Source organism: Dreissena polymorpha, chromosome 9 (genome assembly GCF_020536995.1).
Source record: "Dreissena polymorpha isolate Duluth1 chromosome 9, UMN_Dpol_1.0, whole genome shotgun sequence".
In the NCBI taxonomy this organism is placed as follows: Eukaryota; Metazoa; Mollusca; class Bivalvia; order Myida; family Dreissenidae; genus Dreissena; species Dreissena polymorpha.
The window spans coordinates 21,559,041-21,571,509 of NC_068363.1; the positions used below are offsets into that span (position 1 = coordinate 21,559,041).

Here is a 12,469-nt window from a genome sequence, read left to right on the forward strand (position 1 = left end):
CTAATATTGTTGATAATTATCGTGCAATGCTTGTTGCTCCCTTTTTGTTCCATGACGAGGAATACTATTATTTACATCTACGTACACATGTTTAGTACTAATATACGTTTACATATATGGAATGTATATTGTCTATAATATATACTTTATGTCTTACATTAAGCAAATGCCTGCCATACAAGATTGTTTAAGTGCACAAAACTGGATTTTCGTTGAAAGAGACTTCATTCAAACAAAAAGTCCATAAAAGCGGAGAGTATAGTCCCTGATTAGCCTGTGTGGATTGCACATGACAATCTAGGACGACACTTTATGCACATGCATTAATGCCCGTTTTCCCAAAGAGAGGTTTTATAGAACTCCGAGTCTTGTTTAAACGTATATGACACAAACTGTATTCCGTACATAATGATCATGTCGAAAAGATTCATGTGTATAAGCAGTATTTACTAGATGTTGTTTGTAGATTGGATGACTTCAAATTCATTTAAATTCAATTTTAAAGATTCACTGTGACAGGTATTTGCAAAAATGTGTGATTAACAGAATCCAATGATTGAAGAATATTTCATACTTACTTGTAATACATAAACATAACAAACCAATCGTTTTCGTATTACCGCATTTAATACAATAAAACAAAGTATTAAATCTCTCCAATATCCCACTTAAACATCAATTCTTAATGAATTTGCATAACAACCATACAGCAGCAAAAAGCAAGTATATAATAATTACATTTCATACCAGTAATACATAATTCAAATTCACCAAACAGCTTAAGTTTATTATTACAATACGCCACTCTAACAAAAATATTTAAAATTGTATTTAAATTAATGAAATTTGACAACCCGTAGTTATTACATTACCTTACATAATAACCAGTTATGACTAGTTTGTTGAAAATACAAGTAAATTAAACTACAATTAATAACACAGCAGTCAAAGGGAAGTAACTGCGATACTTCTATATTATAATGAATAAGAGTTGCCCATCATGTTACACAAGCTTAATTTCTGCATTTAGTAACAACAAGTGTTGTTATTTGACCTTGTTACCTTGTTTTTGGACGCTTTAGACCTAAATTGGAACTCGGCTTACATATTGTCAAGATTGACATTTCTTACTTAGTTTCATCAAGATTGGGTCCTAAATGTGGCCTTTAGAGTGATCACAACGTTTTTCTAAGATTTGACCTGGTGACCTGGTTTTTGAACGCACATGACCCAGATTCTAACCCAGTCTAGAAAATGTCTGAATGAACATTCTCACAAAGTTTCATCAAGATTTAGTCATGAATTGAAGCCTGTATAAGGTTTTTGTTACAATTTGACCTGCTGACCTTATTTTCTGGCATGTGACCAAAATTTAAACCTCGCTCAGATCTTGTTTAGATAAACATTCTTACAAGTTTAATCAATTTTGGATGAAAAATGTCACGAGTGTTTAGAACTTAAAATTTGATGACCAGAACTACACATGGGCTATTGGCACACCGCATGATGACAGAAGTCAGACATGCACATACATGTAGTGTGATCACAAGAGCTCAGCTTCAGATTTGTGACTAGAATTTGTGCCTGTACAAAATACTCCATAGATGACCCTCAAAATTGCTACTCAAGCTTATGAAGACAAAACATACATCTTCATGTAAAGCATGGACATTTTGAAAATCTTTACACCAGTAAATTAACAAAGAAATGAAAGTGCTATATTTTAACCTGTTTTCATAAAATCAAACACGATCTTCTTGAAGGTAACAAAAGATCCTTACACCTTAACTGTACATAAACATGTCTCTTTTAATTGCTTATTCCTAATTTGACCATCTTTACAGGTGTTGAGAATTAAAATTAAAAGCATAAATGTCTCACTCTAAGTGCACAACATTTTACAGCAAACTGCACTGAGAAAAAAACATGATTGTTTAGATTATTATAAATAAATGCTAATATTCAGAATATTATAATGTTTTCACAGTTGATAAAAAGTACGATAAAGTGGTGAAATCAAGATTTACAATTATGTATTTTTGCAGACATTCCTAAGAAATCAACCTTAAATGTATTTCAATACTAAAATAATAGAGACAAGTAAACATATCAGGACTTATACATTTGTCATAGGAAATCAATATTGAATAAAACAGAATTCTTAAGATTATAACCTTAATGATCAAACAAATAATATCTCAATAACAAAAGACCTGTATACAATATGTATATTCCTAATCACTTGCAATCTATTTATAGCAAAGGGAACAAAACTTCAAAACAATTTGGCATTTTCATTACAACCGAACATATTGAGTATACAACATTTTGAAATAAATTTAAAGCAAATAGTTACAACAGTCTTTTACATCCCTCAGTTAAGTAACCCTTTGCATGCTGGGAAATTTGTCGTCTGCTAAAATGTCGTCTGCTGAATTTCTAAAATTAGCATTTTCTTCGATTTTTTTCACAGAATACTATCAGAAAAGCAAACAGTTTGGATTCTGATGAGACGCCACATTCTGTGGCGTCTCATCTGGATCCAAACTGTTTGCAAAGGCCTTCAAAATTCGGTTCCCGCACTGAAAGGGGTAATTACAATATAATGCACAGGCTCCGTGGCACACAGAAGCAAAATCCCTGAGTTGTTCTTTTTAAACCCTTATAATGTTCACTACAAGTACAATGTTTATCCATCATGCTCTTCATAAGTTCCAATTTAAACACACTTGAACCAAGCAGATTCACTTATTTTATGGAAAATGTGACCTCTTTTAACGACCAGGCCCTTTTAAAGCTTGACATCCAGTTACCCATATAACACGCACTCATGAAACAATAGTCTAATGTCAGTTTTATTTAACAATTCAATCTGTCTTTCTCAGTTTTACTCGACTTCTTCTTTGCCGCTCTGTCCCGAGGTCTGTGTCTGATTCATTCGTGCCTAGGAGCTCTTTAACAAACTTGAATTTACTCAGGAACAACTTCCATATCACGAACCAGCCTGGAAAAGAAGAAGAAATTTACATTATTATTCTATGATTGTAGTGCTTTAATGAACTTTTTTAAGAGAAATGGTTGTGATATTTATCAAATCCTAACATGAACTTACAAAATGTAATAATTAATAAGTTAATGAAGTAAATATTTAAATTTTAATACTGGTCAAGGACAAATAGAGGAATTTAAATAAAATGACATGAAATTGCATCTGAATCGAAAGCAGTGCTGCTTTTTTCGATTTCGCTAATTTTCTAGATGTAGATGCCAGACATGAGGCTTTTATAATATGCCCGATTGCCATGTTTGCCAAATAGACAACCAATCCCCGAAAATGAGTACTTGAGAAATCATTCAGAAAAACTATGTAATCCAAATGTTTCAGATGTACTTGATTGCAAATAAAGAAGCTATTTTTGTATTATCATGATTTTTCAAAAGGGTAATTATTTACATGTAATAGTAAAATCAACAAAAACAAATTCATTGTAATGATTTTGTATAGAATTTCCAGGGAGAATCAACACATCAAAGTGAACTTGGGAAGAAATATTTTAATTAAAAAAAACTGTCATGTTATTAAAAGAAATGGTAACTAATGATAAGTTATTAAGTAGCTGTAAATTTATTATGTGCTTTTGGTTATATTCATAACAACTAGTGCTGAACCCATAACTGGCCCCAACATGTTAATTGTCTAAAACGCACTCCTCAACCGAAATCATTATGACTAAGCACATGTTAACAAAATCGATTAAACACTGTATTTTAATATGAGATGTGCTCTTTGAAAAGGGGTTCAATGCATATTAGTAAAGTGTCGTCCCAGATTAGCCTTTGCAGTCCGCAGTCAGGGATGACACTTTCCGCCTAAACTTTATTTTTGCAAATAAGAGTTGTTCTAGAATCGAAAAAATATAAATAAAAGCGGAAAGTGTCATCCCTAATTAGCCTGTGCACAATACGCTGAGGAGGATGGCTACTATGATAGTAAGGGATATACTTAAGAGTACCCGGCAATCACCTATCGAGTCATAATTAAGGGTTCTGCTAAGGGTTCTTCTTCTTCTTAATAATGGTGATAGCCTTGATGAGCAAACGTCTTTAAAAACATACTGTGTTGCATCGCATATTGACAAAAAGAAACAACCAAAACTTATGTCAAAATCTAAATCAGACTCTAATTTGCGATTACAAATTCCAAAGGTAACCAAGGCAACAGAGAGCACGGTGGCTCTTGATATCTTACACGATGAAATGGACAGTGGTCAGTTACAAGAGTCAGAGATAATCACTACTGTTAGTGCTGCAATTGTCGAGTCGCGCAAAAGTAGTAACGATACCTCCAGGCAGAAGTTAGTGCAGAGTGTTGAAGTTAGCAGCGCAGAATGTTCTTGTTTAACTAAGTTGAGTGATATACGAGAACGTGAATTGAAAGTAAAGAAAAAGTAAGAAGAGGTTAAGATACTCCAGCTTAAAAACCAAGAAAAACTTAAAGACCTTAATAAATTAGAATGCTATTGTAAACGTTTAGAAGCCCGTAATGAAGAATTACAAATTACACTGCAAACGGTTGCTAAGAGACTTGAACGTCTTGAGGCGGGCGAATGTGTTAATGATAAGCGGCATGATGCCGATCCAATTCCTAACGAGTCTTCGCGAGAAAAAGTGCAGACTGGCTGTAATAGCACAATACAGGCTAGATTGACTAAATTACAAGACAGACTAACTATGTTTTTGACAAAATAGAAAATGAACTTGAGCAGTTTATATTTAAAGACAATTTTTTGCATGATACTAAGTGCGAGAATATCTCTGTTCCGCACAATAAGAGCCATATTGTTTCAAGCAATCGTGTACTAGAAGCCGCGAGTGATATAGGTGTGCATACAGCCGGCGTCAGTGTTTGTGCTAAGCCGGTCCTTACGAACATTCACAGCGTTCCCCCTGTAACCCTGTCAACGACTAGTGTGGTCTCTACAGCCGCCGCCAGAGTTTGTGCTACGCCGGACCCTACGATCATTAGCAGCGTTCCCCCTGTAACTCGGTCAACGACTAGTGTGGTTTCGACAGCCGCCAGCGTTTGTGATATGCTGGACCTAACGAACATTAACAGCGTTCCCCCTGTAACAAGGTCATCGACTAGTGTGGTTTCGACAGCCGTCGCCAGTGTTTGTGCTACGCGGGACCTTATGATCATTAGCAGCGTTCCCCCTGTAACTCGGTCAACGACTAGTGTGGTTTCGACAGCCGCCAGTGTTTGTGATATGCCGGACATAACGAACATTACCAGCGTTCCCCCTGTAACTCGGTCAACGACTAGGGTGGTTTCGACAGCCGCCGCCAGTGTTTGCGCTGCGCCGGTCCTTACGAACATTAACAGCTGTCCCCCTGTTACGCTGTCAACGACAAGTGTGGTTTCTACAGCAATGCACTACAGCGACAGAGTAGAGAGTGTACCGAACCGCAACAGTATAGACCGTGATAGCGAACGTGTGTCAGTAGTGCCTGGACATGTCCATGGTCAACCGTTGATGTATCTACCGGCGGGCACTAGTGTAAGGAGCTTTCCTGATCAGCATCCTTTTTTGTACCACGTCAAACATCGAAACATTCCCAGATAGCGCAAGGGTCGGAATCGAGTGTTAGTTTTGAACCTAGTAGCGAGTCTCCAAAAACGTTAGGGATAGCTTCTTTTAATTGTAAGAACATTGTGACTAGTACACTCGCCATAGCGGACATTTTTAAGTGTAACGATATTATACTTGTGCAAGAACATTGGCTATTTCAGTCTCAAACTGATCTCTTAAGTGAAGTTCACGAAAACATAAACTCTGTTGAAAAAGGTACAGATTATAATGACCCATTATTGCCTACACAGCTTCCGCGAGGTTTTGGCGGGGTAGGTGTTTTATGGAAGAAAGAACTTGATCCAAAAGTGACCGTGCTTGACGACGGAGGAAACAGAATTCAATGCCTGCAACTTTCTAACTTCAAGGACAATAAGGGATTAGTCATAGTGTCTGTATACATGCCCTGTCGGGGGTTGAGCGGTAATGTGACCGAGTTTTGCGATTGTGTGGACCAGTTAAGGGAAATCATTTTAAAATATAACACTGACAATTAAATCCTTTTGGCCGCGACTTTAACGAAAATCTTGGAGGGGCTCATGGATCTAGAAGACTTAATTACTTGAAAGAACTGGTAAATGACTTTGATCTTAAATTTGAGAATTCCGGGGAAACATACCTTGACCCTCGAGGCAATGAGTGCACCGAGATAGACTTTTTTCTGTACAACGTGCCATCAGTGCTAATCACTTCAAGAAAGGTCGTACTTAATGACCTGCTGACAAATACATCGGATCACTATCCTATAAAGGTTGAACTTTTGTGTAATTTTACTTTAAATATAAAGCCAGAAGAAAGCGTAATAAGCACTAGGGTGAACTGGAGAACTATTGATAAACACGTATATTCCATTAGGGTCAAGGACGGTCTCGCAACCCTAGAAACTGAAATTGATGATGATAATGTCGAGGAGGTTGTAAAAGATTTCTGTGAGCTTATGAGTGAATCTGCGTCAAATCTTGCCAGTAGAAGGAAACCGTTTAATTCTAAACCTAAGTTAAAGGTGTGGAACCCAGAAATTAGAGACAATGTCATGAACATGAAAAATGCATACAAAGCTAGGAAGCGGGCGGGTAGACCGCGTGGAGAGAGTAGTTTATTAACTGAAAAGAACTTGGCTAAGAGGGCACTACGATCCAGTGTTAGGCAGGCAATTGCGAAAAAAGACTATGAACTAAAACAGAAGATAATTGAAAGCAGGAAATATGACTCTAGAACATTTCATAAGCTAGTGAATAGCCAACGTAACAAGCAGGGCAGGTTTATTACTGATTTATACGTAGGTAACCAACAGTACCAAGAAGATAAAATTTTATGTGGTTTTTATGATCATTTTGAAGCTCTTGGGCAACAGGCTGCCAATGACCTTTTCGACAATGTATATGATGAAATTGTCAATATTGAATACGAACTGACTGTGAATATGAACCGCAATCAATACGTCCAACCTGTAACTAAAATTGAACTTGAAAAAGCAGTTAAAAGTCTGAATACTGGTAAAGCGCCTGATGTTTACAACATGTCAGTCGAACATTTATTGAACTGTGAAGACAGCACCTTTGAGTATCTTTTAAAGGTTGTATCCCATGTATTTGCTAGTGGACTGTTTCCTGCGGCTTTGAAGAGAGGTGTGGTGACTCCCATTTTCAAAAACAAAGGTGAACCCAATGTTTCAGGGAACTATAGGGGCATAACAATTCTACCTGTGATTGGCAAGGTCATTGAAGCAATACTGCGTGATAGGATAGCACCAAACATAAAGAGCAGCCAGAATATATTCCAACAGGGCTTAACTAAGAACTCTTCACCCTTAAATTCAGCTTTTATAGTAGAAGAACTGTATCATGAATGTCATGACAATAGATCCGAAATGCATTTGATCTTTCTGGATGCGAGATCTGCATTTGATGTGGTAGACCACAAACACCTTATGCGACGAATGGGTCACATTGGAGTATACGACAAACATTGGTCCCTAATCGATAGCTTCCATAGGGACTCCACTAGTGCAGTTAAGTGGAAGGGGCGTGTCACGGCTGAGTTCAGTGTTCAGCAGGGCGTTAGGCAGGGTGGAATACTGAGCACCGACCTATACAAGGTCTACGTTAACCCGCTGCTTGATCGCCTACAAGAAGCCAGGGTGGGATCCACTATTGGTGACGTCAAATGTTCGGCCAGTGCTTGTGCGGACGATATATGCTTATGTGCCGAAACGGCCAATGAAGCTCAGGAACTGTTTAACATTTCAGCAGAATTCGCCAATATGGAGCGATACCTGTTACAGCCTACCAAGAGCGTGCATATATATGTTAGTCACCAACGTAAAAAGGGCGTGTCTACTCCCCTCTTCATGAACAATGACGAAATTCCATCTGTGCAAAGAGCTATACATCTCGGTATTATACGAATTGACTCTATGCTGAACAACCAAAAAGCTAATGTGGATGAAAATTTAAAAAAAGCAAGAAGGAAAGCATATAGTATATTCGGTAGTGGTTACAAAGGGCAAGCGGGACTAAATGTACTGTCCATTATTCATCTTTACAAATGTTATGTTCTTCCCGTGCTCTTATATGGATTGGAACTGTTATTACCTCCTGAACGCATTATAAACTGTCTCGAAGCATTCCAAAGAAAGTTTGTTAAAGAAATTCTTAGACTACCAGACAACACAGCCAATGCGGCAGTATATCTTCTATCCGGACTTTTACCGATCGAAGCACAAATTCACATACAGGCACTGACCTTCTTACATACTATATGCTCGCAAGATAGAAACAGAATTGAGTGGGCGCTACTTGTACGTCAGATTAGCTTTAAATCAGTTGACAGCTCATCCTGGTTCATACAAGTTCAGCATATAATGTGGAAGTACGAGTTGGGGACTGTTGCTGACTTAGCTGACAACACACCCACGAAGGGAAAATGGAAGACACGTGTACTCAAGGCGGTTCATAGCTACTGGAGTGATCAAATAGACAGTTTAACACCCTTATATTCCACATTGTTTTTCCTGAGACAAGATAAGTATGTGCCTGGTAAGATTCTCCCTTTGCTCTCATTGGAATATACGGCCAGAGAGTCAGAACGGTTAAAAACAAAGGTACGGTTACTCACAGGGACTTGCATGCTCCAAACAAAACGTAAGAACTTTAACCAGTATGACATAAACCCAACATGTCAGATGTGTGGTGAAGAGAACGAAACCGCAGAACATTTTGTGCTCAAGTGTAGTGCCCTACATAGTGTTAGACAGTCAATTATGGTAGACATAGAACGTCAGTGGGGGGCGATAACAGAGACTTCATTTAATACTTTACCTGTAGACGAACAGCTCTACATACTCATCAACAGTTGGCCAACTTTAAAGACTTTCCTGAAAACCCATTTGTCTACAGAATTTCACGAGTTTGAGAAGCATTGTGGACGGTTGTTGTACGGTCTGGATAGGACACGTCAGTTGCTCTTGGTGACCAATGCAAGCCAGCGACCACCCCTTACCAAACACACACAAAAAACAAACTAAAGAAGGGCATAATTCTTAATTAAACTGGCAATAGTGTTTATTGGGTATTTTTATTCAAGGCAATACAATTCTAATGTATGTACAGAAGCACTCTCCAACCTTCCGTAAATTCACTTAATGTTTTATTTTTATCTCATTTAATATTTTAACAACTAATGAAAAATCGCGCGTACAGTTCTAAGTCGCATATATTCGCGATTAGTGGATAGACTTATATTCTAGTGAAAGGTGTGTGATTTAAGGAGTGAATAGTGTGAACGTGTAATATAGAGTGTTTATATTTGGTGGAGGATTATTCACTGTCTACAAACGATTGTTTGGTTCCTCTACAAAGGGGGTTCAAGAAGAACACAGAACAGAATGGCTATGTTCAATACTAATACATTATGGTTTGAATAAGGGTGTGTTGACTAACGCGGAATGAGCCTTCTGACCCAATAAGTGGCAGTCCATTATTTGTATTTTCTACCAATAGTAGAACATATGGTAAAACATATGGTGGACGAAAGTCACGAAGCGTTTATACTTTTTCTAAAAGGTGTTCAGTTTAAAAACTTGATTTAGCCATTTTATAAGCCTTTGAATTATTACAAACGTAGTTTAAAGAACTTCGATTAATACATGCACATAAGCATACCAAAAGCTATAAACAGGATCACGAAAAATAAAGATGCAACGAAAGATATCACAGAAACAATAAACTCCTTCATTTTGGTTTGTGGGCGACACGAATTACCCAAATCTACCCAAATCTACCCAAATCGACCCAAATCTACCCAAATCTACCCAAATCTACATCAAATATCCATAAATCTACATCAAATATACCTAAATCTTTTAAAAATAACTATTTTACATCATGTTTGTGTAATGCTTTATCTTTACTCGTCACAATGTTTAATTTCCCAATTAAAATAGTTTAAATCAAATATAGGTTACACACCACTAAATATTTGATCTTCCCAAATCTACCCAAATCGGCATCAAATATACCCAAATCTTTTAAAAATAATTAGTTTACATCATGTTTGTGTAATGCTTCATCTTTACTCGTCACAATGTTTAATTTCCCAATAAAAATACTTGAAATCAAATATAGGTTACACACCACTTAATATTTGATCTTCCCAAATCGACCCAAATCGGCATCAAATATACCCAAATGTTGTAAAAATAATTATTTTACAGCATGTTTGTGTAATGCTTCATCTTTACTCGTCACAATGTTTGATTTCCCCCCCCCCCCCCCCAAAAAAAAATAAATACTTTTAATCAAATATAGGTTACACACCACTTAATATTTGAACTTCCTAAATCTACACAAATCGGCATCAAATATACCCGAATCTTTCAAAAATAATTATTTTACATCATGTTCGTGTAATGCTTGTTCTTTACTCGTCAATGTTTAATATGTTTAAAATAGGCACGTACTAAAAGGCGGATAAAAGAGCGGATGATATAGGGTATATAGTAAAGAGCGGATGATATAGACAAAGAAGGATTATCGGAAAGAGCGGATGATATGAACAAAGAAGGAAATAGGAGACGATATGGATTGTTATTGAACAATTGTTTTGTAATTGTTCTCGCGTTATGTTTTAGTACTGAATATTTGAAAGTATATATTAAGTTATTTAAGTTTAAATATAAAGCACAATAGTGTTTTTAGGTGACTGAATATATATGTATTTAGTAAATAATAACTTCGTTAGATATTGACTTAAGTTTAAACAAATAGCAGAATACTATTCAATTTCTCTCTAAATATACATGAGGTAGTTTGCCAACAAAATGAATATGTTGCCCAGCTCTTGCCACGTGGAGGCCACCTCTTGTAAGAGCCAAATTTTGAAAAAAAATAGGCCGAAATCGTCACTTATATAAACAATAAATTAATTTTGAAGCTGTTTGTAATGAAATAAATCCGCATATAAGCTTGTCTGTCAAGCAATGAGTATGATATCCTCAATTCCAAATTTGATAATTATAATAGAAAGTAATTATATATTTAAAAAAAAACAGGCCGGAAAGTGTAATTAAATATATACATACATACATACATACATACATACATACATACATACATACATACATACATACATACATACATACATACATACATACATACATACATACATACATACATACATACATACATACATACATACATACATACATACATACATACATACATACATACATACATACATACATACATACATACATACATACATACATACATACATATTATTACTATTGGTCCTTTTAATGCCTATGTCAACAAATTGGCTGCCCAGTGTTTAGCTCACATAAGCCGGACGACGGTAGCCGGACGACGGTAGACGGCAGGTTAGACGGACGACGGTAGACGGACGACGGAAGACGGTCGACGACGGAAAGACGACGGCAGATTGACGACGGAGACGGAATACGGACGACTGAAGACGGCAGACGGAAGACCGCAGACGATCCGCAGACGAAGACGGACGAAAAAAACGGACGACGTAAACGTTAGGCGGACGACAAAGACGGACGACGGGAGACGGACGACGATGGACGGACGGACGACGGCAGACGGACGACGTTAGTTGAAAGACGGACGACAGCAGGCTGAAGACGAAACGGACGACGGAAGACGGCAGAAGACGGACGACGTTAGACGGACGACGTTAGACGGACGACGGCAGACGGAAGACGAAACGGACGACGGAAGACGGCGAACAACGGAGGACGGCAGACCGACGATGGAAGACGGCCGACGGAAGGCGGACGACGAAAGACGGACGACAAAAGACGGAAGACGAAACGAACGACGGAAGACGGAAGAAGGCGAACGACGTTAGACGGAAGACGGTAGTCGAGAGACGGACGACGGAAGACGGTAGATGGACGACGTTAGACGGACGACGGCAGACGGAAGGCGGCAGACGGACGACGGAGACAGACGACGTTAGACGGACGACGGCAAACGGAGACGACAAACGGACGACGAAAGACGTTAGACGGAAGACGGACGACGTTAGACGGACGACGGCAGTCGGAAGACAAAACGGACGACGGCAGACGGACGACGTTAGACGGAAGACGGACGACGGAAGACGGACGACGGAAGACGGACGACGTTAGACGGAAGACGGACGACGGCAGACGGAAGACAAAACGGACGATGGCAGACGGACGACGGAAGACAAAACGGACGACGGCAGACGGACGACGTTAGACGGAAGACGACACACGGCAGTACAATATATTAACACTATTTAAACGTGATTGTGGTTGTTCGTTCTGCAGTCGGACGTTTTCGCTGACC

The 12,469-nt window shown here is 38.1% G+C and overlaps 1 long non-coding RNA gene across 1 annotated transcript; it reads right to left on the minus strand.

Moving 5' to 3' along the window:
- Positions 1 to 608: 608 nt before the first annotated feature.
- On the minus strand, positions 609 to 9,876 carry LOC127846718 (uncharacterized). The gene is made up of 2 exons (XR_008033621.1): positions 9,794 to 9,876; positions 609 to 3,004 (listed from the first exon to the last, which is right to left on the minus strand). It is a non-coding gene; the product is annotated as an uncharacterized LOC127846718 (long non-coding RNA).
- Positions 9,877 to 12,469: the final 2,593 nt, after the last annotated feature.